The following is a 23217-nucleotide window of genomic DNA, read 5'->3' as shown; positions in this document are numbered from 1 at the left end:
TTCTGGAGGGGTTTGGCTGGGAGGAATGGCACTTTTGGAATCTTCGCATAAGTCTGGAGGAGCTATTGAAGGCTCGGTTCCCAAATTAAGATCTGTGGATAGATTTGGGCAAGGCCGCAGCATCCTTTCAACAATGCTCTTGCTATAGCATAGGAGTGGCTGGAAGGCAGCAAATACAGCTCTTTGTTTGACAGCTTTTAGATCAATGACTGTTGTCACTACTTTATCTATTATTATTATTACTACTACTACTACTACACACTTTGAGGAAACTGCAGTAGGGCTCTGGGGTTGGACTTGGGCAAGTTCAAGTCCATGATTCACCCAAGATGTCCTCTGCTGGTATGTGAGATAGGGAGTTCTGTTACTGTTTCCCAGTGGTGTAAGATGCAGTGCTACTAGTTCTGTCTGGAATTATTAACTCTTAGGCCTGGTCCACACTAACCCCCCACTTCGGACTAAGGTACGCAAATTCAGCTACGTTAATAACGTAGCTGAATTCGAAGTACCTTAGTCCGAACTTACCGCGGGTCCAGACGCGGCAGGCAGGCTCCCCCGTCGATGCCACGTACTCCTCTCGCCGAGCTGGAGTACCGGCGTCGAAGGCGAGCACTTCCGGGATCGATCCAGGATCGATTTATCGCGTCTAGACAAGACACGATAAATCGATCCCAGAAAATCGATCGCTTACATCCGGACCAGGAAGTAAGTATAGACGTACCCTTACAGAGAAATAGAAAGCTACCTTGATGCCCCTAAGCTGGATCCAGTCTATTACTACTGCCACTGTCAGACCCTGGGACTCTCGATTTACCTTCTGCTGCCCTCTGTATTGCCTCTTGTTAATTTCTTGTTAGGTCCAATACCACACTCTTTTGAAATATCACATTTCACTATGCGAACAGGAAAAAATCTTACACTCCCCTGCTGAAAACAAGAATTCAACTTGAGAAAGGAAACTCACCAGCTATTAAAGTTAAAACAAGCATAACATACAAAATCTAAATAAATAAGGATTAGATTGTGGCATTTAGGCACTCCCCTGTATAGGGCGAGATGCCAATGGGAAGAACACAGTCTTAGGGAGGAGAGTTCCCAAGTGCACAGCCTCTGCATCCAGATTACTATACCTGTTGTGAGGTGAAGCTCATTTTCCTACGCTGGACATAGAGTAGGGGGAGGAAAAAAGAAATCACCTTGTCTCCTCCCCATCTTTTTGTGACTCTCTGTGATTCTTGAGGAGTAAGAATGGAGCAAAATGAATGAATCCCTAAGAACACATGCAATAATTCTGCTTGTCCTTATGTGGTACAGAGAATAGGTTACTTGACGCCCTACTATTTTACACACACACACACACACACACTTTCTGGGCTGGGCAGAATCTGGCCTTAAATAAACAAATACATATAAAGAAAAGATGTCTCTTGAAGGAGTAGGTGGGAAAGGCTACTAAGGCTGTAAGTGGCGATGAACTTATTTTAGAGGAGTTTCTCTCCTGATAGAGCTGAATTTTCATTTTTTAACTCAATTTTTGACAAAAATTCTAATGAAAAAGGAGTGGTGTGTGTGTGTGTGTGTGTGTAAATTCTCATGAAAAAAAATCCCACTTTTTAATCTACTCTTCTGACAATGAACAGTGGTGTCATGATCCCAACAAGGGCAGTCAGGACCAAGGGTCAGAGCAGGGGCAAACCTGAGGCTGGGGACCAGTTCATAGCCAGGTTCCAGGCCAGGGTCAATACCATAGGTCCAAGTTTGAGTCAGGAGTTCAGGTCCAAGGTCAGAATCAGAAGTTCAGGAGCAGGGAGCACAAATGATCATGGCAAAAACAGAAGGTCCACACTGTTGCCTGGACACTTCCTGGAATCCACGTTGGGTTTATATAGAGTAGGGATCTAATCAGGAGCCTTGAGCCTGCAGTCTGTCAAACCCTAGAGAGAGGACTGTCTATCAAACTTTCAGCAGGCCATGTGCAAGTGTGGTACAACTGCTACTGGATGATATTATAGAGCTGGCAGACCTGAGTTCTAGACCCATCAGGTCTTATAAAGGGATTTGGTATCTTGTTCCAGGAGGCCTGTATCTATTGGGGCTCCTGAGTCTGTATCTAATGTTTTTATTTGTGTCACTTCTATTTAAATTTCTTTTAGCATCTTGATCAGTTCTGAGGTCACCGACAGTACTTAGACCTCAGTCATTACCTCAAATGACTCCAGTTTATGCTTATTTGATATAGGCAAGCTCTTCTACATTTTGAAAAGTATTCTTTTTTTCTTACTTTGAAATGATGTATTATGTACTTTTTTTGTATTTTTGCTTTGTCATCTTGTAAATGTTTTCCTTCTGACTGTGATTGAATTAACAGTCTTTGGAATGTCACTGGGGAGGACAGCAGTTTTGTGACCTGTGGGACTCTCATGGTCCTGGAAGCACGTGTTGATGGTCTGCTGAGAACTGTTAGGTCACATAGTGCTAGTTGTTTCTCCTTGTTCCCAGCTGCTCTTATGGGCTTTTCAGCTCTTCCTCATCTAGTTTACATACATGTAGTCCCTTACCCATATTATAGTCCCCAGAGTATTCTTATTGTTGAAGCTTCAACATCATACTTTGTATTCTAGGTGGCACTGAAGACACTTGCTTAAAAATAAACTTTTGAGCAGCTTGTGTGTGGGTCTTTTCTCTTACATTGTGTTTTTGTGGCTCTTAAGACAATCAAACACAATTGACAGCAACTCCCTTTATTATCAGGGTGACATTTCTCTGTTGCTTAAGTACTTTTCTACAAATGCACTGATTGCTCTGCTATATTCAAACAACCGCATATGACTACCAAACAGCCCTTTTAGGGATTACTTGACCAGAGATAGCATTAGAATTAACTTTGCTAACTAGTTTAATATGCCTCTATTCCCTGTAAATCCATTGCACACTGTAGAATGCCGGAGACTACAGCTGGTAGGCCAAGAAGCAGTGAAAGCAGGGGTGGCTGCACTGAAGGGAAGGGATATGATTGATGGTGACCAGCTGGGGCCTCTGCTTCTGAACCCAGTCTCCTGAACCCAGAAACTGTGCAGGGTAGATTCCCCACACATACTCTGGGGTACTAAGACCCAGAGGGTGCCTCCTCTTCCCATTACCATGTGGTGTTGTGGCAAAACTGCAGAGAACAATCAGTAGGGTGACCAGACATCCCGACTTTATAGGGTATTTGGGGCTTTGTCTTATATAGGCACCTATTACCCCCTACCTCCGTCCCAATTTTTCACACTTGCTCTCTGGTTTCCCTAACAGCCAGACAGAGACTTGAGCTGGTAGAGGCAGAAGCAGCCAAAATAGGGACCCCCGGGACATTCCAGTAGAATGTAAAAACTGTAGAAAGTTCTCTGACTTTCTCTGCCATCCACTGATTGGCTGTTTGATCCAATCTCCTCACAGTCTCTTCAAATTAAGCTTCACTCCAAACATGTCCCTTCTACTCTCTCCTCCCCTGCGCTCCACCTCCCTTCTCTTTTGGGCATAAGCTTTCGTAGGCTAAAACCCACTTCATAGGATGCATGCAGTGGAAAATACAGTAGGAAGATATATATACACAGAGAACATGAAAAAATGGGTGCTGCCATACCAACTCTAACGAGACTAATCAATTAAGGTAGGCATGCATCCGATGAAGTGGGTTTTAGCCCATGAAAGCTTATGCCCAAATAAATCTGTTAGTCTCTAAGGTGCCACAAGTACTCTTCGTTCTTTATATAGGAAGTGGATGGTGTCCCTTTAAATAGTTTGGAAACCTTGTACTGGGTCTTCTTCCTATCTTCTATTGCCATAGCCATCAGAACCCTGCCAGAACACCAGATCTCGCATATATATATATATATGGAGATATACCTATCTCATAGAACTGGAAGGGACCCCAAAAGGTTATTGAGTCCAGCCCCCTGTCTTCACTAGCAGGACCAATTTTGCCCCAGATCCCTAAGTGGCCCCCTCAGGGATTGAATTCTTAACTCTTGGTTTACTAGGCCAATGCTCAAATCACTGAGCTATCCCTCCTCCTTGTTTGTATATAGTTAATAAACTCAGTTATTTGGAACCCAACTGTGTCTGTGTGGCTTCCCTGTATTATTAATGGTGTGTAAAGGAAAAGGACATAACACTGTTTCTCTCATCTTTTTGCCATTTTCCATCTCTCTTAACAAGAACTTTACAGCGGATGCTGCCAAGAATTTTAATAACATGGACTGTGTTTCTGACCATCTTCCTTCATTTGGTCTCATCTTTAGAGACTAGAACCATATTATAGGATCTAAGTGAGGGAAATGACTCTCTCTCTCTCTCTCTCTTCCCTGAACACTCCATTTGCAGTATGTACCGTGCATGCCTCCCACTTGTATCAACAAAACAAACAAAAAACCCTCCACAGAGACCACAGGGCACACTTTGACAACCTGAAAAGCTATTCCCACAAAAGGCCAGATTGTGCCCATTAGGCCAATACGCCTATGTGAGTTCCAAGAGGCATTGCACGCTGCCTCCCAGAACTACCTGCCTGCTACACCATCACTGAAGGGGATCTCTCTTCCACAATAAGCCAGCTATTTAGGCTCTGTGTGACAAAGAGCCATAGTTCAGCTTTCTCCCTCAGCTTTTTCCCTGCTGTCTCGGAGGCAGCTAGCACCTCGAGTGTGCTAGCAGGGAACTGTCCTTGTACTTAAGAGAATTGATGTAACCATGGGTTGTCCCTTTGTGTGAGAGTTAAAAATGTTTGTGCCCTCGTCAGCACACCCATTCAGGGACCAGCTACAATCTGGCTCAAAGCTTTGACAGACCAAGGACACTTAGATTACCCTATTGCATTGGAGTTTCTGAGGGGGAATGAAACACAACAGGTTAATTCCTTCGAATTCCCAAGCTCTGCCCAGTATTCTGCATGATTCCGGTAGGCTAGGAACCCATCTTATATGACCGTTTTAAAATTTTGACAGTGAATTCCTCTCAGAGCTAGAAAAGGCATGTGCACATCTCCAAAGCTGTCTTATCTCAGGACAGGCAATTGTTGGGTGAGTCCTGCCACCACTGATTCACATGCATGTTTGGGTGTCTGCTTACACTTCTTCATATGACTGGCACTAAGCACCTGCTCTTTGACAGGGGCAGTAGCAAAGGTCGGGTTTAGATGGATTGTCAGAAAAACCCAGCAAATACAATCTCCCCTGAAAGCTCACAGGCGCACAGGCGCTGTGTGGCAAGAGTAGGAGCAGCAGTGCGTTAGAGTGGGGTACTGCTCCCAGAACTTCTGTCCTCTGCAATGTGATATTCTACAGACCAGGGCCTCTCCGCCCCTGCACCAAGACTCCACTTGAAGAGTCGTCAGCCAGAGCTGAGATCTGTAATGGGGCACAGCAGTGAGGGCATGTTAGGGCAGCAGGGGACAGGAGTCAGGCCCTACCAAGACCTGCTCCAGGACAGCAGTGAGCAATTAACAAGCTACCCATCTCTATGGTCACCCTGATACCTCTGCATGGATATGTTATTTATGTCTCTATACTTCCCCTCCACACACACCACCACACACACGTCTCCCCCTACCTCCATTCTCTGTCTTTGTTTGGTTAGACTAAACTCTTCTGGCCAGCGACTACCGCTTCCTGTATGTACAGCACCTAGCACATGTCAATCACTGCCATATTAATAGTAAAGCCTTGCTTCTGTGCCATCCCTAAAAAAGAATGGAAGTGCACATACCTTGCTAAAGTCGATGTAACACACATTGCTGTGTATGTGACAAAAAGTTAGACATGGGAATTGGGTAATACTATATTCCTGGCCACAGGTAAGAGGTTACACCACATCTAAAACCTAAAGGGTGCAGACGGTGATGCCAGAATGCCTGCAACCTGATTGCCCAGCGCGCATATCTTTGCACAGGGTGGACAAATGGAACTATTGCATATACACAGAAGAGAACTCAAGAGTCATAGGCCTACACTAGGAATTTTCCCATCCACTGTTGCTGTCACGGGTTCAGCTCCACCAGCGTTAGTAATTTTGTGGGCCCCAGCATGGATGGATCACTGGCAATTTTAATACTGTGCCAAGTAACCCACCTCACAGCAGGGTATTAAAAACATTGGTGTCAGCCATAAACTGTAGAGATTCCAGCACTGCTAATGCCAGTGGAGCTGAACGGGTGTTAGCATCAGTGGGAAATGTAGACAGAGCCATGTTGTAAACTTGTCCTGAAAAGAGGACAACCAGTTTATGCCAAATCCCAAGTAGACAACAGTAGATTTGCAGCACCCATGCAACTGGGGCAAAAGAAAACAAACCAGGGATTTTACCAGTGAGAAATAACCCTGATTGAATGGCGCACAGCTGGTGCTAGCAGTACTGAAAAGAGGTCATCTGTCTTCTGTCCGCACTGAAGTTGCAACATTCAAGAGAATGCAGACCATGAGTGTATTAACAGAAAAGCAGGGGAGATATGTTTATTTTTTTGCTGGTGACCCACAATTTTGCCCTTTTCATTCTTATGAGAGAGAAACAGACATTTGGGACTAGAAGATAAAGGGATCTTGGGAAATCATTATCTGCTGCAATGGCATCAAAGAAGCAGTTTTGTAAAGCAAAGTACTAAAAATGAAGTGAGGTGTTGAATCTTTAATTATCATGTGACTATTGTGGGGCAATTAATTTTACAGTCCCTGAACAAATGGGTGAAAACACTTCTAGTCCTCAGGAGAAAAAGCAGAGAAACTGCTTTTTAATCTACTTAGCTGTATCTAATCCACAGGGCAGGAATCCATTGTGCTAAAATACTGTAAATGAGATGATAGCCTGGCACTTACCTGGCTGGAGCTTCACAGGGAGAGGAGATGGAGTTGGAGCATGAAGGTATAACACAAAGAAAATGGGCACCTTATTCTCTCCCAACACCTCAAGGGAGAGATTCTGAATCCTCTTTTTGCATGTCTAAGTTTCACTGCTCCCTTTTCTAGAAAAGTGTCTTGCCAGCATTCTATTCTATTCTATTCTATTCTATTCTATTCTATTCTATTCTATATAGGTGCTTATACCACTCACATCCCCACAGTATCTGAGCTCTTTCCAATAGTACATTTAGCAACTTCACTAACACCTGTCACATGTGGCTTGTCCTCCCTCTCAAGCTCAACTTGGGGGAGAACCGTGTGTGCAGTGAAGTGTTTTGTTTTGGTAGGGTTTTGATTTTTACAGTGTGAAGCAGTCTCACATTGTTTTGGGGAAAAAATGCATTTTCTGTACATCCCATTTTTGTATTGAGAGTTTAAATAATGTGAATAAATCACAGAGATTATCAAATGCTGGTCTGCCATTTTGCAAATGCAAACATCACCTGGACATCTACATAACTGATTATACACACAAATCAGATACTTTGGTGACCAAGGGATAGTAACTGTAAGTGCAAAATTGTACCTGGAATTATTTAGGCCTACAACCAGTAATGGAAGGCCCATTGAAAAATGGGCTAGAATTTTGGCCAAATGTCTCTATATAATCCTCTTGGACTACAACCTTGATAGCAAAAGGGGGAATTTTTGAGTCAATCTTTTTCTGAATTTATCTTCTTTAAGAGAGTTCACTTGAAATTCATCTCTCAATGGCATGTCACAAAGGAACATATCACTAAGAAGGGTCTGTCTGCACCCATTGAGTTGGGAAAGAAAGGAAAGCATTTGGAGCCCTGACTCAGAGCTAGGGAAATCCTAATTTTAATTCCCTTGAGTGTTCTTTGCATTAGAAGAGTAAACTGCATTCATCTGACCGCACTGTGAGGGCAATTGGGAGAGCATCTGTGATGAGTATCTTTTATAAACTCAATCCATAAATACAGAGTTGCTGCAAAATCTTAGAAAGAAATTTAGCAACACTGGCGTATAGATAGGTACACGTTCTTTTAATGAATAATTTCTGTTGAAATACAAAACAAAATATATGGTACTGCTTCAGAGACACACAAAACAAACACACAATCTGAACTCTGCCCTATTTCTGATGCCAGGGCCTTGTTACATTCTTCTTTTGGGAGTGGAAAATATTGTAATACTCACTTATAGAAATCAATGGATTTTTTGGAACACTGCACGTAACAACTCCAGCACACAGAGGCAGGACTAAATTTCCTACAACCTCTGCCCTCCCAATCAGACATAACATAAAATCAAAACAAGACAACAATTTAGCACTAAGATATAGTTGGTGGTGGTGCTGACTACAGTGATCATTACAATATTTGCCTAAACTGCAAGAAACTGGTTTTAGGAAATCCCATAATTCACTGTTAGCCTCCTTAATTATGGTTGCAAAGCTGGAAACAAAAAAGAAAAGTATATCTCCAATTTGATTTAAAGTGCCAAAGTTCTTTTGCATTATTTACAGATTTATTCTTGAGTTGAAAGACAGTACTAGTTACTAAAAATAAAACCCCAAAATACTAGTATCTCACTAGTATTTTAAGAAGATTGTTATATGTATGGGTGTATTTTATTATTCTTTTTTGTACAATCTGATATATAGTAGTCACCAGCATCAGATAGATAGGAATTTGAGACGTTTTGTGTGATCGTACCTTTGAAGCAGAGACACAAGAAACACAAAACACTGACTCAATACCCCTTAAGCCCCAAGGCAAAGGCTTGCTGATGAAGATACATTATTTGTGTTGCTGTGGTGCTCAGAATTGCAAGCATTGTAAGATTTAATTTTCTTTTCCCACATAAGACTTACAGGACTTTCAAGATATTTGAAGAGGAAGCAAGTTTGATTTCTGCCTTCAGAAAAAAATAAAGGTGATTTAGAAGAAGTAACTATTCTGCATTCATCTTATAATATGTACCTATAAATTACTGCAAAAAAAATACAAAGGAATGAATAGACTTTTATCTAAACAGTCCTATTATTTTACAAGTGTAGTTATTCTATGAATGCTGTAAGAAATTCCTAGCATGGAGGCTCATTATATCAGTAATATAAGAAAAGTCCCTTTAAAAATGCAACAAATGTCTGCAACAAAATAGTTCTCCAAAAAGCACAATGGAAATATACCATGACATAAAACACAACTGAATAATCATCATACAGTTCCTATTGTTTGTCTCTGGACCCACAAACTTCCAAAACTTTTAATAAAGTATTGCAGTTCCTTTAAAGCTGCAACGTACCATATAAATAACTGATGGAATCAAACTTGCAACTAATTCATAAATCTTTGGATGAAAACATCAAGTTCAGTATATGTTATCACCTCGTTTGTTTGGATTTTTTGTTTTGTTTTGTTTGTTTTGTTCCCCCCATTTAAATAAACAAAAGAGGAAACTTTCATCTAACGACTTACTTAAATCATCTGAAGCCATATGTTTATTGCTTTTAAACCTTCAGCTTTTAGAAAATGAGATGAGTATCCTGTTACCTTGCCCACCTTTTAATATGCAGTATCAAGTCACATGAAAGTGCCAAAATTAGCACTGTCATTCTCTGTGTTGCCCATTAGTTTTACTGCAACACACAGCTAGTGAAACAGTCAAAAATATACCTGTAGTGTCTTTATAGCAGCAGTCTCCTATTATGTTTTATCCTAACCTCACTTGAATACAAATTCAATATATATTTTTCCTTAGCAAAGAATAAATACATTTTGAGGATCAGTTATTCATCGAAACACAGCATAAATAAAGCAGTGATTTGTTGTTTTCTACATTCTCTACCTCTTATGCTAATGAAAATCACCAAAAGAAAGAGAAAATGCACCTTCCCCAGCATTATTCACATTGCAGTAGACACCACAATTTTGTACTTACAGATCTTAACAGTGAAATGTCTCAGGATCTCTACAATTTTCTGCAGAACTGTTTCAAGCTCTCAGCAAGCCACACTGTTCATCCAGGCAGAACCAAGCCGTATGGAATGTCTATGCAGCTGGGAGATAATGGAACTATTTTCCCAGCTGGGACTACAAGCCTTTTATCCACTGAGCATTGCGTGTCTCTTCACTGGTACTACCCATGAAATACACTGCTTTCTTGCTGTATTCGTGACAGGACCCACACGATTTGTGTTTGAATCACATGCACACATAGCCGCTATGGCTTTAGAATATTCTTATCTGGAAATCTTGTACATATAACAATCAGCTCTCTACTAATCGTTGTTCTTGCAAGCTGAGAAAGCAAAAGCACAGCTTTCACACCAGTAGCATTTGTTTGCAGTGTTGTAGCTGTGCATGAAAGATTAAATTCTTTTCATACAGATATGAGTGCCTGTCAGGTAATCAGAAAACCTCTCTTCTCGAAAACTGGGTCACTAACCAGTAGTAGATTTAGAACAGGAGTGGAAATAATTATGTTTGTTTCCTGGTCCCACAACTGCTCCATGCACTACATAAGATTAAGCTTGTAGGAAGTCTGTCTGGATTTAGATTACATTCTACCACAAGTTCTCTTCACAAACCATTTAAATAACCCTTCTGTGCTTTCCATATTTAAAAAAAATAGACTTGCTTGTCTAAAGTAATGCATAACCAAATTCTATTTATGAATAAACTTCAAAACTGCCCTGATTTCCACTACTCTTTTTGGGATTGCTCCAGTGGAGAGGCCAAGAGCTGAGGATGCTTCTACTTTAGTTAGTAATATATTTGTATTCACAGGAGAGGGACATGTAAATGGCAGGTTACAGAACATTTCTGCCAAGAGTAGTGCATTGTTTCACAGCTATTGCTTCACCAAAACAGTTTAATGTAATCCCCATGTAAATCCATTAGTTTGAAATGGGATTAATTGCACGCCTGCCTGAGCAATAAGATGCCGAAAGGAAGTGAAAGTCAGACGGCAACAGATATGCATGTGCCAAAAAGACCAAAGTGACATGCTGGTAAATAAAACAGAGGGAACGTTTTATTTTGTTTAGATAATTTGAATTGACTCCAGTAATAAACATAAAAGTTACACGCAATAGACCAACTTAAGTTTCTAGCATAACTCTACTGACTTTGGTGAATTTACACCAAATTTAATTTGTTCTTTTTTAGTGTAGTCAACTAGATGGTGCCATATAGGTGAACTTATGATCACTTTGACAGCAGTCATCTCGCAATTGTGTGCCATGCACATTGAAATGTACATAATAGCTGGTGTTGCTGTGGTCCATTGCCCTCTACAGGATGGAATGCCACAGCAGGCAGTGACAAGCCCACCTTTATATGACAGTACTGTAGCTAACATCAATTCTCTTTTAGCTCAACTGGCCATATCATGGGGTTTTGAAGTTGTTCCTCAGTAAAGACTGAAGTAAGGGGGATCACATTGGTGGGAGAGGGTGATGGAAGCAGCACCCCCAAAAGGAGAAGAGAGTTCACCTACTCTTTCTGGTTTGAAGAAGCCCTCTGCCACAAATGCAGGGAGGAAGACTGGTTCTGTGGTTAGGGTCTTAGCCTGCTACTCTGGTGACCCAAGTTCCATTCTTTTCTCTACCACAGACTTTTTGTGTGACCTTGTGCAAGTTCTGTAGTCTCTGTGCCTGTAAAATGTGGATAACTGTACTCTCTTAGCTCATTGGTAGTACTGTGAGACTACAATCACTAAATATAGTTAAGTACTCAGGTACCATGGGGCTTGTATAAATACCATAGACAGACAGTAGGGTGTGTCCACCATTGACCAATGTGGTGATAACTCCCGCTCCTGTTTCAATCTACTTTTAACCACTCTTCCTAATTTCTAACACAATATTTTGCAGTTCTACCATACCTTCCATTTGGGGATCTCAAAGTGCTTTTCACACAGTTAATTAAGCCTTTCAATACTCTGTGAAGTAGGTAAATATTATTATTAATAGCGCTATATTTAATTAGGGAGGAAATTCTTATGGATTTTTGTTATCATTAAAATTCTTCTTCTAAAGAATGTGGGTGTCTTTTCTAAGTTATATAAAAAAGAAAAGTCTAAATGCAGAAGCAAATACTTGCAACATAATAAATTGGTCGTCTTGCCACAAAACAAAAACTAACAATGAAACCATTCCTGTGTTTTGAGAAAAATCCCCTCAAAAGAAATGGTGTTGCCTAGTAAGTTGTCTATATTTCTGGGCAGGAACAGGATATTTCATTTAATGGGAAAATTGGAGATTTCTATTTTTTTAAGCATTTTCCAGCAGAAAAGAACTTCCTTCAGAAGATTTCCAACCAGATCTAATTGTGTGTTAAAAATGTCGATAGAGAAAACAATAAAAATCCATGATATTCTCCTATCCATGCTGTACTTTCAGAAATCTAAAACCCTTGAAAGCAGTTTCTCCAGAAATGAAAATGAAAACACACCTGTTATATTTATAAACTACTTTTCACTTCTGTTAACATGTTGTAAAATAATCACTGCATTACAAAATAACCAAGAAAAGTACTAGAGTGAACTCAAAAAAGGATTTCAATGGGATTTCTCCAGTAGACAGCAAATCACAGGGAAGAGTTTTATCAGCTTAAATCTAGCAGAATGCCGATATGACTAAAAATGTCACAGTGGAATCTAGTGTCTGAACTGAAAGATAGGAATTAGAAGGTTTTAGTCTGATGAGTTTGTTGAGAAAACTTTTGAATGTCTGGAACATATTCTCTCATGCCCCATTTTCTTTGTAAAAAGAGGAAATTTCCCAGCCTCAGATTGCTAGAACATATGAAATGGTCAACACAAACCCATGTAACTAATCCAGCCTATCTATATTGGTTAGGGGATCTTTAACCAGTGAGGTTTATTGAAAAAAAGAGAAAGAAGGAGAGAGTGTTGTCCAGTACCAAGAATCTGAGTTAGGAACCAGAGGCAGAACTGAGAACAAAACTCAGAATTTCCCTTGGGCAGCATCCTGGCTTTTCCATAATTGATGTTTTCCCCTCACTAAAAAGTGAATTATAGAAATGCTGTGATGCTGCCAAAGGTATACATATCACAGCCGAAACACCTGCAAAAAAGAGTAACTTTTTCATTCTTACCTCTGATTTTTTTTTTTTTAAGGGTTGGGCTTTCATTTTTTTCCATCTCCCCTTCAATATGTCAGATAGAAACATATAATATGTGTATCTTAAAATAATGTACTAAGTCACTCAAAATGTGAGATGCAGACTGTGATATCAAATCTAAGATGTTTCAGGCAAGTTCATAAAGTGTATTAGATCAAGGATTTTATATCAGCTGTATTTATTTCTGATGTAATCCTGCAATGTAGTATGAGTTCCTTGGCTTGAAACTAGTGGTTTGACTGCCAAGTGGCAGTGAATAATATAGGGCCAGATTCTTTTTGCTGTACTTACTTTGAATAATCCCATTCATTTCAAAGGCACAACTCATACAGACAATTTCTAGTCCATGTGAGCAAAAGCATCAGAATCTGGGCCAGGACGTGTTGTTTTGTTTTTGTTTTGGCAGTGCCATCTCCTGGTTGGAAGCTGAATTATTAGGAGTTATACTGTCTGTACGGTTTTTGTTATTATGAGGTCCTTGTTGATCTCTCTGTATCCTAAGCTAGTTACTTGGGCAACACTGAAAGGGGGTTCTATAGGTCCTGTTCTGTACTCCTTATACAGGTAAAACTCAGGTCAAGCATAGCTTTTAGTAAAGTTATACTCCATCGCTGCCAGTTGGCACGACTGTGTTTACAGAAAGCATATCTTAAATCAATGTTTTTTTAAAAAGTTTCCTAACACATGGGAAGCATAAGTGCAGAATGAGCCACAGGGTCTATGAATGGGAAATTGGATTTCTTGCAATCATAGTACCTTTCCTAGACTCTAAAATGGGAACCATTTTCACAGAATTAACAGCTATGTGTAAACTAGATTTGTGGTTTTCATCAACAGTTTTGACAGACAGATATAAAAACCATTTAATAATTACTGTGGACATATGGTTGTTATTCTGTTTACTAATACAATTTCTAATCAGTTTCCCAGATGTAAAATAGGGATAATAATATTCTTTTTTAAAAATTGAATTTCTATGGTGTGTGTTATGCAGGAGGTCACAATATCTTCATGGTTCCTTCTAGCCTTCACATCTATGAAAAAAGAAAATATACCCGTAAGAATGAAATGCAGCACTCACCATTAAAAAGTCATCATTTACCTATAGATATCACATAGTGGTTTCTGAAACTTTATAACCTTTCCCTGTGATTTTTAAATCCTTGACTTAATTTGGCCTGAGTCCTGGTAAGTGTATATGGAGTAAATAGAATCAGAAAATGGTTGAAATATGAACATTATGTGAGTGAGACTCTACAGTCTTTTTATCACCAAAAGTGGAAGCTGGATTTTTTAAATTAACGAGGTTTCATGGTGTGTTTTTTTATGCCCATACTGTAAAAGTCCCTCTTAATACAGAGCTTTATATTGGTGAATATGTGGACAACATAAACAATTTAGAGTAACTATTTATAAACTGCGTAATCTTATAAAGTGAAAACTAACAGAAATATGAAGTCAATGGAGTTATGCCAGTTTACAACAGATAAGGATCTAGTGCATAAGGCTTAACAAGTTCTATTAAAATAAAATAATATATATACGTGATTTAATTGATTAGTGAAAAATGTAACATAGCTTGTCAGAAGAGCTTAAAAGGAGAACAAAAATAGTTTAGATGATTCCAAGGCAAAAGAAGTCAGATGCAGAATGAACAATAACTTGTTCAATTTTCTTCAGGTCAGTATGCTGTCAAGTAATGGTAGTTCATTTCTGCATGGTTTGGCATAACAATTAAATGTCTTGCATGTTAGATTTTAATTTCAATGTCCTATGTGCAGCTCATCTATATGGTTCAAATCTTTGGTGTGTTTGTGTGTGTGTGTGTGTGTATAGAGTATTCATTAATATGCATTCCATTTTGAAAAATGAATACCACATTATGTTTCAGAAAATAAAACCTCAGAACTCAATAAATGCAATTATGGTTCAAAGTTCAAACTTAACTCCGTCCACTTGTGTTTCTGTCCTAAAACAGTCTTACTTATTTTATCAAACTATTTGCCAGTTAATATAATGTGTCAGTTATTCTTAGAGTGCTTTATGTTAAAGTTGATTGGTATCTTTCAGAATTTAAATGAAAACGTCATAAAGTATTTTAAATGATATTTTCTGTAAGTGCCATGTAAAAGGTGGGGGGAACAAGCTCTTGTAATGCTAAATTGTGTCAGGTGACTGCTACCAGGAAATGAAGATCAGTCTTTTGCCAGCACCTCTGCATATTACACCCTGATCACACCACTCTTCAAGGGTGTTTGTTTTGACAACTAATCCTGGCCATATCATGCACTTGGGGGAAAATCCTAAATGTCTGGAAAATACTTCAAGCGGTCCTTTAATCCACCTCCTGTTCTGAAGCAGGACCAGGTATGCCTAGACCATCCCAGATACATGTTTGTCTAACATGTTCTTTAAAACCTCCAGTGATGGTGATTCCACAACTGTCCTCGGATACCTATTGCAGTGCTAGACTCTCCTTATAGTCAAAAAGTTTTTCCTAATATCTAACTTAAATTTCCCTTGCTGCAGATTAAGCCCATTACTTGTCCTACCTTCATTAGATATGGAGAACAACTGAACACAGTCCTCTTTATAACAACCCTTAGCATATTTTTAAAACTGTTATCAAGGCCCTCCTCAGTCTTCTTTTTCTCAAGTCTAACATGCCCAGTTTCTTGAACCTTTCCTCAGAGTTCAGGTTTTCTAAACCTTTTGTCATTTTTGTTGCTCTCCTCTGTGTCTCTCCAATTTGTCCACATATTTCTTAGTGTGGTGCCCAGACTGGACACAGTACTCCAGCTGAGGGCTCCCCCGTGCCAAGTCGAGTGGAACAATTACCTCCCATGTCTTACATACGACATTCCTGTTAATACATCCCAGAATATTTGCCTTTTTCACGACCATATCACATTATTGACTCATGTTCAATTTGTGATCCACTATTACCCCCAGATTCTTTTTAGCCGTACTTCCGCCTAGCCAGTTATTTAGCATTTTGTACTTGTACATTTGATTTTTCCTTCTTAAGTGAAGTACTTGAACTTGTCTTTATTAAATTTCAGCTTGTTGATTTCAGACCAACTCTCTAATTTGTCAAGGTTGTCTTGAATTCTAATCCTGTCCTCCAAAGTGCCTGCAGCCCTTCCCAGATTGGTGGTATCTGCACATTTTATAAATATACTCTCCACTCCATTATCCAAGTCATTAATGAAAAATATTTAATAGTACTGGACTCAGAACTGTCTCCTGTGGGATCCTATTAGATGCATCCTCCCAGTTTGATAGCAAACCATTGAAAACTACTGTCTGAGTATGAAGTATCAGAGGAGTAGCCGTGTTAGTCTGTATCCACAAAAACAACAAGGAGTCTGGTGGCACCTTAAAGGCTAACAGATTTATTTGGGCATAAGTTTTTGTGGGTAAAAAACCCACTTCCCATAAATGCTTATGCCCAAATAAATCTGTTAGTCTTTAAGGTGCCCTGGTGGGGCATGGTTTTTGTCTGAGTATGGTCTTTCAACCAGTGGTGCACCCACCTTATAGTCATTTCATGGAGATCATTTTTTCCTAGTTTGCTTATGAGAATGTCATGTGGGACTGTGTCAAAAGTCTTATTAAGATCAAGATAAATTAAATCTACAGTTTCACCCCTATCCACTAGGTCATTAACCTTGTCAAAGAAGGAAATTAGGTTGGTTTGGCATGATTTTTCCTGAAAAATCCATGCTGGCTATTCCTTATAACCCTATTATTCTGCAGGTGCTTACAAACTGATTGTTTAAAATTTGTTCCAGTATCTTTCCAGGTATTGAAATTAGGCTGACTGGTCTATAATTCCCCAGGTCCCCTTAGTTCCCCTTTTTTAAAATAGGTACTATATTTGCCCTTCTGCAGACCTCTGGAACCTCACCCATCCTCCGTGAGTTCTCAAAGATAATTGCTAACAGTTTCAAGATTGCTTCAACTATTTCTTTAAGTATCTTTGACATTGTTTAAATGAAAAGTTTTGATTCTTTTGTAATTTTGGGATGGGGTTTTGTGTGATGATTCATAGACCATGTTCAACACAGACCAGTATGGGGTTGTGTCACCACTTGCCCTGTAACCCTGGGTGCCCCTGGGCTGACCAACAGCCTGCTTACAGCACACAGACTTCACCCGGCTTCCACCAACTTGGTTACTCCTTGCAGGGTGACACCAGCACAGAGCCCTGAGTTTCTTCAAAACCATCTCCCCTGTAGAGTCCAGTTCCTCTCACTGGAACACTCACAAAACCTCATCAAATCCGTTGTTTCTTTAAAGAAACAGTACACAGCACCCACCTATTACTTTGACTGAGGACTTTAACTTTCTGTTCGAAACACTGCACTGAGACGGTTGTGTAATAAAACAAGATCAAGTTTGTTAACAAAGAACAAGAGATACTGAGCAGGAGGAATTGGGATAGAAATAGTTAAAAACCCACAAAAAAGAAAAAAATACATTTATAAGATGAAAACCTAACTTAACAAACTAGAGTATATCTTATATAGTCTTGTTCAAAGCAGATTTTCTCACCACAGTTGTTCTTCCAACATGCTGGACAGTTCTTAGCAAGGATCCGATCACAGAGCCCAAAGTGCTTGGTTTCTTTGACTCTTCAGGTGAATCATGCCAACTCTCTGGGGGGAGAGGTAGGTATGCTGGAGGGTAGGGATAGGGTCCACAGTGACCTAGACAAATTGGAGGATTGGGCCAAAAGAAATATGATGAGGTTCAACAAGGACAAGTGCAGAGTCCTGCACTTAGGACGAAAGAATCCCATGCACTGCTACAGGCTGGAGACCGATTGGCTAAGCGGCAGTTCTGTAGAAAAGGACATGGGGATTAGAATGGACAAAAAGTAGGATAATGAGTCAAAAGTGTGCCCTTGTTGCCAAGAAGGCTAACGGCATATTGGGCTACATTAGTAGGAGCATTGCCAGCAGATCGAGGGAAGTGATTAGTCTCCTCTATTCAGCACTGGTGAGGCCTCATCTGGAGTATTGTGTCCAGTTTTGAGTGCCCTACTACAGAAAGGATGTGGACAAATTGGAGAGAGTACAGTGGAGGGCAACAAAAATGATTAGGAGGCTGGGGCACATGATTTATGAGGAGAGGCTGAGGGAACTGGGATTATTTAGTCTGCAGAAGAGAAGAGTGAGGAGGGATTTGATAGCAGCCTTCAACTACCTAAAGGGGGGTTCCAAAGAGGATGGAGCTAGGCTGTTCTCAGTGGTGGCAGATGACAGAACAAGGAGCAATGGTCTCAAGTTGCAGTGGGGGAAGTCTAGGTTGGATATTAGACCTAGGAGGGTGGTGAAGCACTGGAATAGGTTACCTAGGGAGGTGGTGGAATCTCCATCCTTAGCGGTTTTTAAGGCCCGTTTTGACAAAGCCCTGGCTGGGATGATTTTGTTGGGGATTGGTCCTGCTTTGAGCAGGGCGTTGGACTAGATGACCTCCTGAGGTCTTTTCCAACCCTAATCTTCTATGATTCTATGCAAATGGCTTTATGCCTCTGCTTATATCTTCCAAAGTTCAATGACCTCGCTTCAAGAGATAGGAAGGTTTCCTGGATCTGCAGCTTTCATCTCCCATAAAGACTGCTAAATGGCCATCCTCCACACTGGTTTGTCTGACGGCTTTGTCATCTGGCATGTAAATATAATTTCATTGTCTTTCTTTTCTCAGTTTATATTGAAGACATACTCCAGAAGGATCCGAGGGGTAGCCGTGTTAGTCTGAATCTGTAAAAAGCAACAGAGGGTCCTGTGGCACCTTTGAGACTAACAGAAGTATAGGGAGCATAAGCTTTCGTGGGTAAGAACCTCACTTCTTCAGATGCAAGTAATGGAAATTTCCAGAGGCAGGTACCTCTGTTGCTTCTTACTCCAGAAGGAGGAGCTGCATATTTTTTTGTCTAGAACAGAGTGATTTAAGCCCTGCCTGCCAAACACAATTTGAGTTATATTGATCTGGTCAGGCCAGCTGACACTCATTGCTACATATTGGGAAGCCCCTGGCCTTCTGGCATTGGGATGTTCTTAGTGTTACACTTGGTTTTATTTTTCTCCAAATGAACCATTCAGTGAAATTAACATGAATTTGTGAAATGTTTCAGTGACACTGGAATTTGTCTTTTTTTCCCCCAGAAAAATGTTTTGGTTCACCCAGCTTGAGTTTCAACAGCAATCCATTATACATACAGTATATGTTTAGCTGAATGTTTTGCTGCGCGTAAAAAAGAAAATGAAAACCACTGACATTCCTAGCCGTTTTCATACCAAACCCAGCAAAAAGTCAAAATGCACAAGTTTATTCATTATTGCTTATTAATTATTATTTGTAGCTGTGAATTCCACACAGATCTTTTCTCAACTTTATCTGAAATCTACATGCTCTTTATTTTATTGTGGCTATGATCCTAATCTTACTGGTTGGGAGGTAATGACAAATTAGATATGGGACAAGATATAATCGCTAATATGGAAGTGCAACAGTTAGTAATGCTTTGATTGCATGTAGGCAGTAATTAGCCATCAGATGAACTCATACACATAAATAAATTAAAACAAGACCTTTGAACCTGAGATTCTATAACACAATAAAGGAGAGGGAGAGCATATATTGATGAAGTTAGTCCCTGTGTTAAGGTTCAATGATTGCTCTCAATCTTCAGGATAAGCAGAAGGGTTGGGTTGGAGCTAATTCATGCAGAATGCATTGTTTGTTAAGGATAATTTTTTTTGTGGGGGGGAGGGGAGGTGGGTGATTACCTTTGAAACTGCATGAATAATGCAAGGAACCAAAGTTTGCAATAAACTGGTTTCTATCATGTCATTTGATCGACACTATTCTCTCTTTGCCATTGCAATTCTGCCACATAGCAAAGGATTTGAAAACTTTCTGTCCGCCACAGATATTTAGTTCCAAATGAAAAAAAAAAAAAGGCTCAAATCAATACCTGTGAGCTTATCTATAATGGGACTGGAAGCTCTTTAACCCTAGAACTGAACTGTCAGGCCTGATTGGAGATAATTGGACAATGAAGCTCTAAAACTATAAGTAAAAATAAACACAAAAGCTTTTTACTGAAGATATTTTTAAAATAGCTGCCGGTGTTGTATTGAATGTGGTTTCCATTTCAAATACACATGCTAGTACAATTCATTATTAAAAGTTTTAGACATTAAGACAATTATAACATTCTTAGTGATGCTTTTTAGTACCCTCACAATGGCTTTGTGGTTTTATTTTTTTTCCCCACAGCATGTACCTTAAGAAACAAATTGTTTTTGTTGTTGTTGTTGTTGCTTTAGCAATCAACAGGCTGACAAAGCACCAATTGTGTTTCCCGATTTTTAGGTTTTATTTGTGGCTGCTGCTTCCTGGATGTGAAGTATCAGATAAGTGGGTCACTTCTCAAATTGATTTTCCTTAAGGAAAAGAAAACTAGAAGAAAGGAGGCTGGAACTTGCAATGCTGCACTTCTTGAGCTTGCTAAATGGTCACTGGATCAATGTCCACCCTCTGTGCTCTGCTGAGGCCTACAAAGAAATCAGTGACTGTAAATGTAGGGTACAAGATGTCACTCAATGGGTGTCATCTGGAAGTAGTCAGCAGCTGTGAGAGAACATAACTTGGAAAACTAGACTCAAATGAATTCATTTAGAAAATTTCTTTGCCATAAGAGCTTAGTGTGGACTTCGCAAGTTTCCCCTATCCAATAAACTGTGCTTAACTGTTACTAATGCTCTTAATTTATGTGGACACATCACAGTTAAAACAGACTACACTGTGGCTCAAATAGAAAATGCCTTTCGTTTTGAAGTAGAATGCCAGTCCAAATTGTTTCAATGTACTGCAATGGGGAAATTGCAGTTCAGTTTATAGAGAACCCTGATTTACAGTTAAACTATTGTGAGTGCACAGCGGGAGGCAGGGGGATTTCATTGTAAAAAAACCATTGGACTTTGATTGTAGGCGGTGGGAAAGGGAATGCTGGTACATTGCCATTCTGGAAATCCCTGCCTGTGGCCTCCCTAAGTGTGTGACTGCTCCATAACATTATATATTACTGATCAAATATGAATGATATTAAATTACAAAAAGACTACATTAAAGTAACTTTAATATCCTCTCTTAAACCCAGAGAAGCAGAGAAACTCTGAGTTAAAGTTGATATCCTGGCTGTCACTTCTCTCCTAGTAGATATTACTGTGGAAAAGAAAGAAAAAAGCACCACTGAGGGATTCAATTTTGGTATTTTGTCTCAAACTCTTATTATTATTACAACTCATTTGTCTCCAGCGGCGTCTGTAAGTAACTAGTCTTTGTAGAGCTTGGACTCCTTGGTTCAGGGAGGGGGCTCCACAGCATTGGGGGTATAGCCAGGACCGGCTCTAGCGTTTTTGCCGCCCCAAGCAGCAAAAAAAATAAAAAAAATAAAGCCACAATCGCAAGTGGCAGCATCTCTACCACCGCTTCATTCTACGGCGGCAGGTCCTTCGCTCCGAGAAGGAGTGACGGCCCCGCCGCCAAATTGCCACCAAACGGCCGGACGTGCAGCTCCCCTCTTCATTGGCTGCCCCAGGCACCTGCATGCTACGCTGGTGCCTGGAGCCGGCCCTAGGTATAGCATACAACTTAATAGATTCCCAGACTAAACTACTGGTGTGTGACTGGGATAGGGACTCTGCTCAACCTTTGCCTCCCCAGGCCTTTGGTGTGAGGTCTTACTTGCTAGGGCACATGTGAGAAGACTATATTTTACTGGAATACTATGCCAGTACAAAATGTGGAGCTCTTTCTCTTCCTCTCTACCCATTTTGTACACTCATAAATCAGCCATGCATAAACTGGTCCTCAGGGATTTAAGGACTAGAGCTACATGGGAACTGGATTTTACATTACATGGGAAATTCAACTATTTTGACATTTGTTTCCCATTGCAAATCAGAAAAAAAAAAAATAATTTTTCAATTTCCCTAAATTCCCCGTCATAGAATCATAGAATATCAGGGTTGGAAGGTCAGGAGGTCATCTAGTCCGACCCCCTGTTCAAAGCAGGACCAATCCCCAACTAAATCATCCCAGCCAGGGCTTTGTCAAGCCCGACCTTAAAAACCTCTAAGGAAGGAGATTCCACCACCTCCCTAGGTAACCCATTTCAGTGCTTCATCACCCTCCTAGTGAAAAAGTTTTTCCTAATATCCAACCTGAACCTCCCCCTGCAACTTGAGACCATTACTCCTTGTTCTGTCATCTGCCACCACTGAGAACAGTCTAGATCCATCCTCTTTGGAACCCCCTATCAGGTAGTTGAAAGCAGCTATCAAATCTCCCCTCATTCTTCTCTTCTGCAGACTAAATAATCCCAGTTCCCTCAGCCTCTCCTCATAAATCATGTGCTCCAGCCCTCCAATCATTTTGGTTGCCCTCCGCTGGACTCTCCAATTTTTCCACATCCTTTTTGTAGTGTGGGGCCCCAAACTGGACACAGTACTCCAGAGAAGGCCTCACCAATGCCGAATAGAGGGGAATGATTACGTCCCTCGATCTGCTGGCAATGCTCCTACTTATACAGCCCAAAATGCTGTTAGCCTTCTTGGCAACAAGGCACACTGTTGACTCATATCCAGCTTCTCATCCACTGTAACCCCTAGGTCCTTTTCTGCAGACCTGTTGCCTAGCCACTCGGTCCCTAGTCTGTAGTCTGTAGCGGTGCAAATTCCTGCAAAATCATTTTGGGTCTATTGAAATGTTTTGTTTTGATAAAATAAAATAAAAAATTCCTTTCAATTCCAGCATTAAAAGTTAAAAAAAAAAAATTAAAAAAATTAAATGAATTTTGTTTTGAAAAGTCATTTCAAAATTAAAATATTGAAATGTTTTCTTCTGGAAAATGTAGAAATGGGGCATTTCTACATTATTGAAATGCTTGTTTTTGTTTTTGTATTTTCTAAATAAAATATCATCAAAATTGTCACTTTTTTCAAAAGGTGTCAATTTTGACAAAAGTAGCATTTTTCATTGAAAAACTGTGTTGATGGAAAAATTTCTGACCAGCTGTAGTAAGGATAAAGTTTTAGCTGGATTTCTAAGCTATAGTAATGTATTCAAGGAGTCTTTCCACTGACTTCTATTGG

At 40.0% G+C, this 23217-nt stretch overlaps 1 protein-coding gene across 5 annotated transcripts in view; it reads right to left on the bottom strand.

Annotated features, from left to right (window-relative positions):
- Window positions 1–10078, bottom strand: part of CNTN6 (contactin 6) — a 221507-nt gene extending 211429 nt beyond the window's left edge. For 2 of the 5 annotated variants that reach the window (XM_005288540.5, XM_008168082.4), the window contains exon 1: window positions 9840–10077. The gene's annotated coding sequence lies outside the window, so the exon portion shown is untranslated. Of the gene's footprint in view, window positions 1–9839 lie in introns of all 5 variants that reach the window. The other 3 variants (XR_010589022.1, XM_008168085.4, XM_008168079.4) reach the window with 3 other exon arrangements.
- Window positions 10079–23217: the final 13139 nt, after the last annotated feature.

The sequence above is a fragment of the Chrysemys picta genome, chromosome 7 (genome assembly GCF_011386835.1).
Source record: "Chrysemys picta bellii isolate R12L10 chromosome 7, ASM1138683v2, whole genome shotgun sequence".
Lineage (NCBI taxonomy): Eukaryota > Metazoa > Chordata > Testudines > Emydidae > Chrysemys > Chrysemys picta.
Note: the sequence above shows the minus strand (reverse complement) of the source record. Positions and strands in the feature narration are given on the sequence as shown.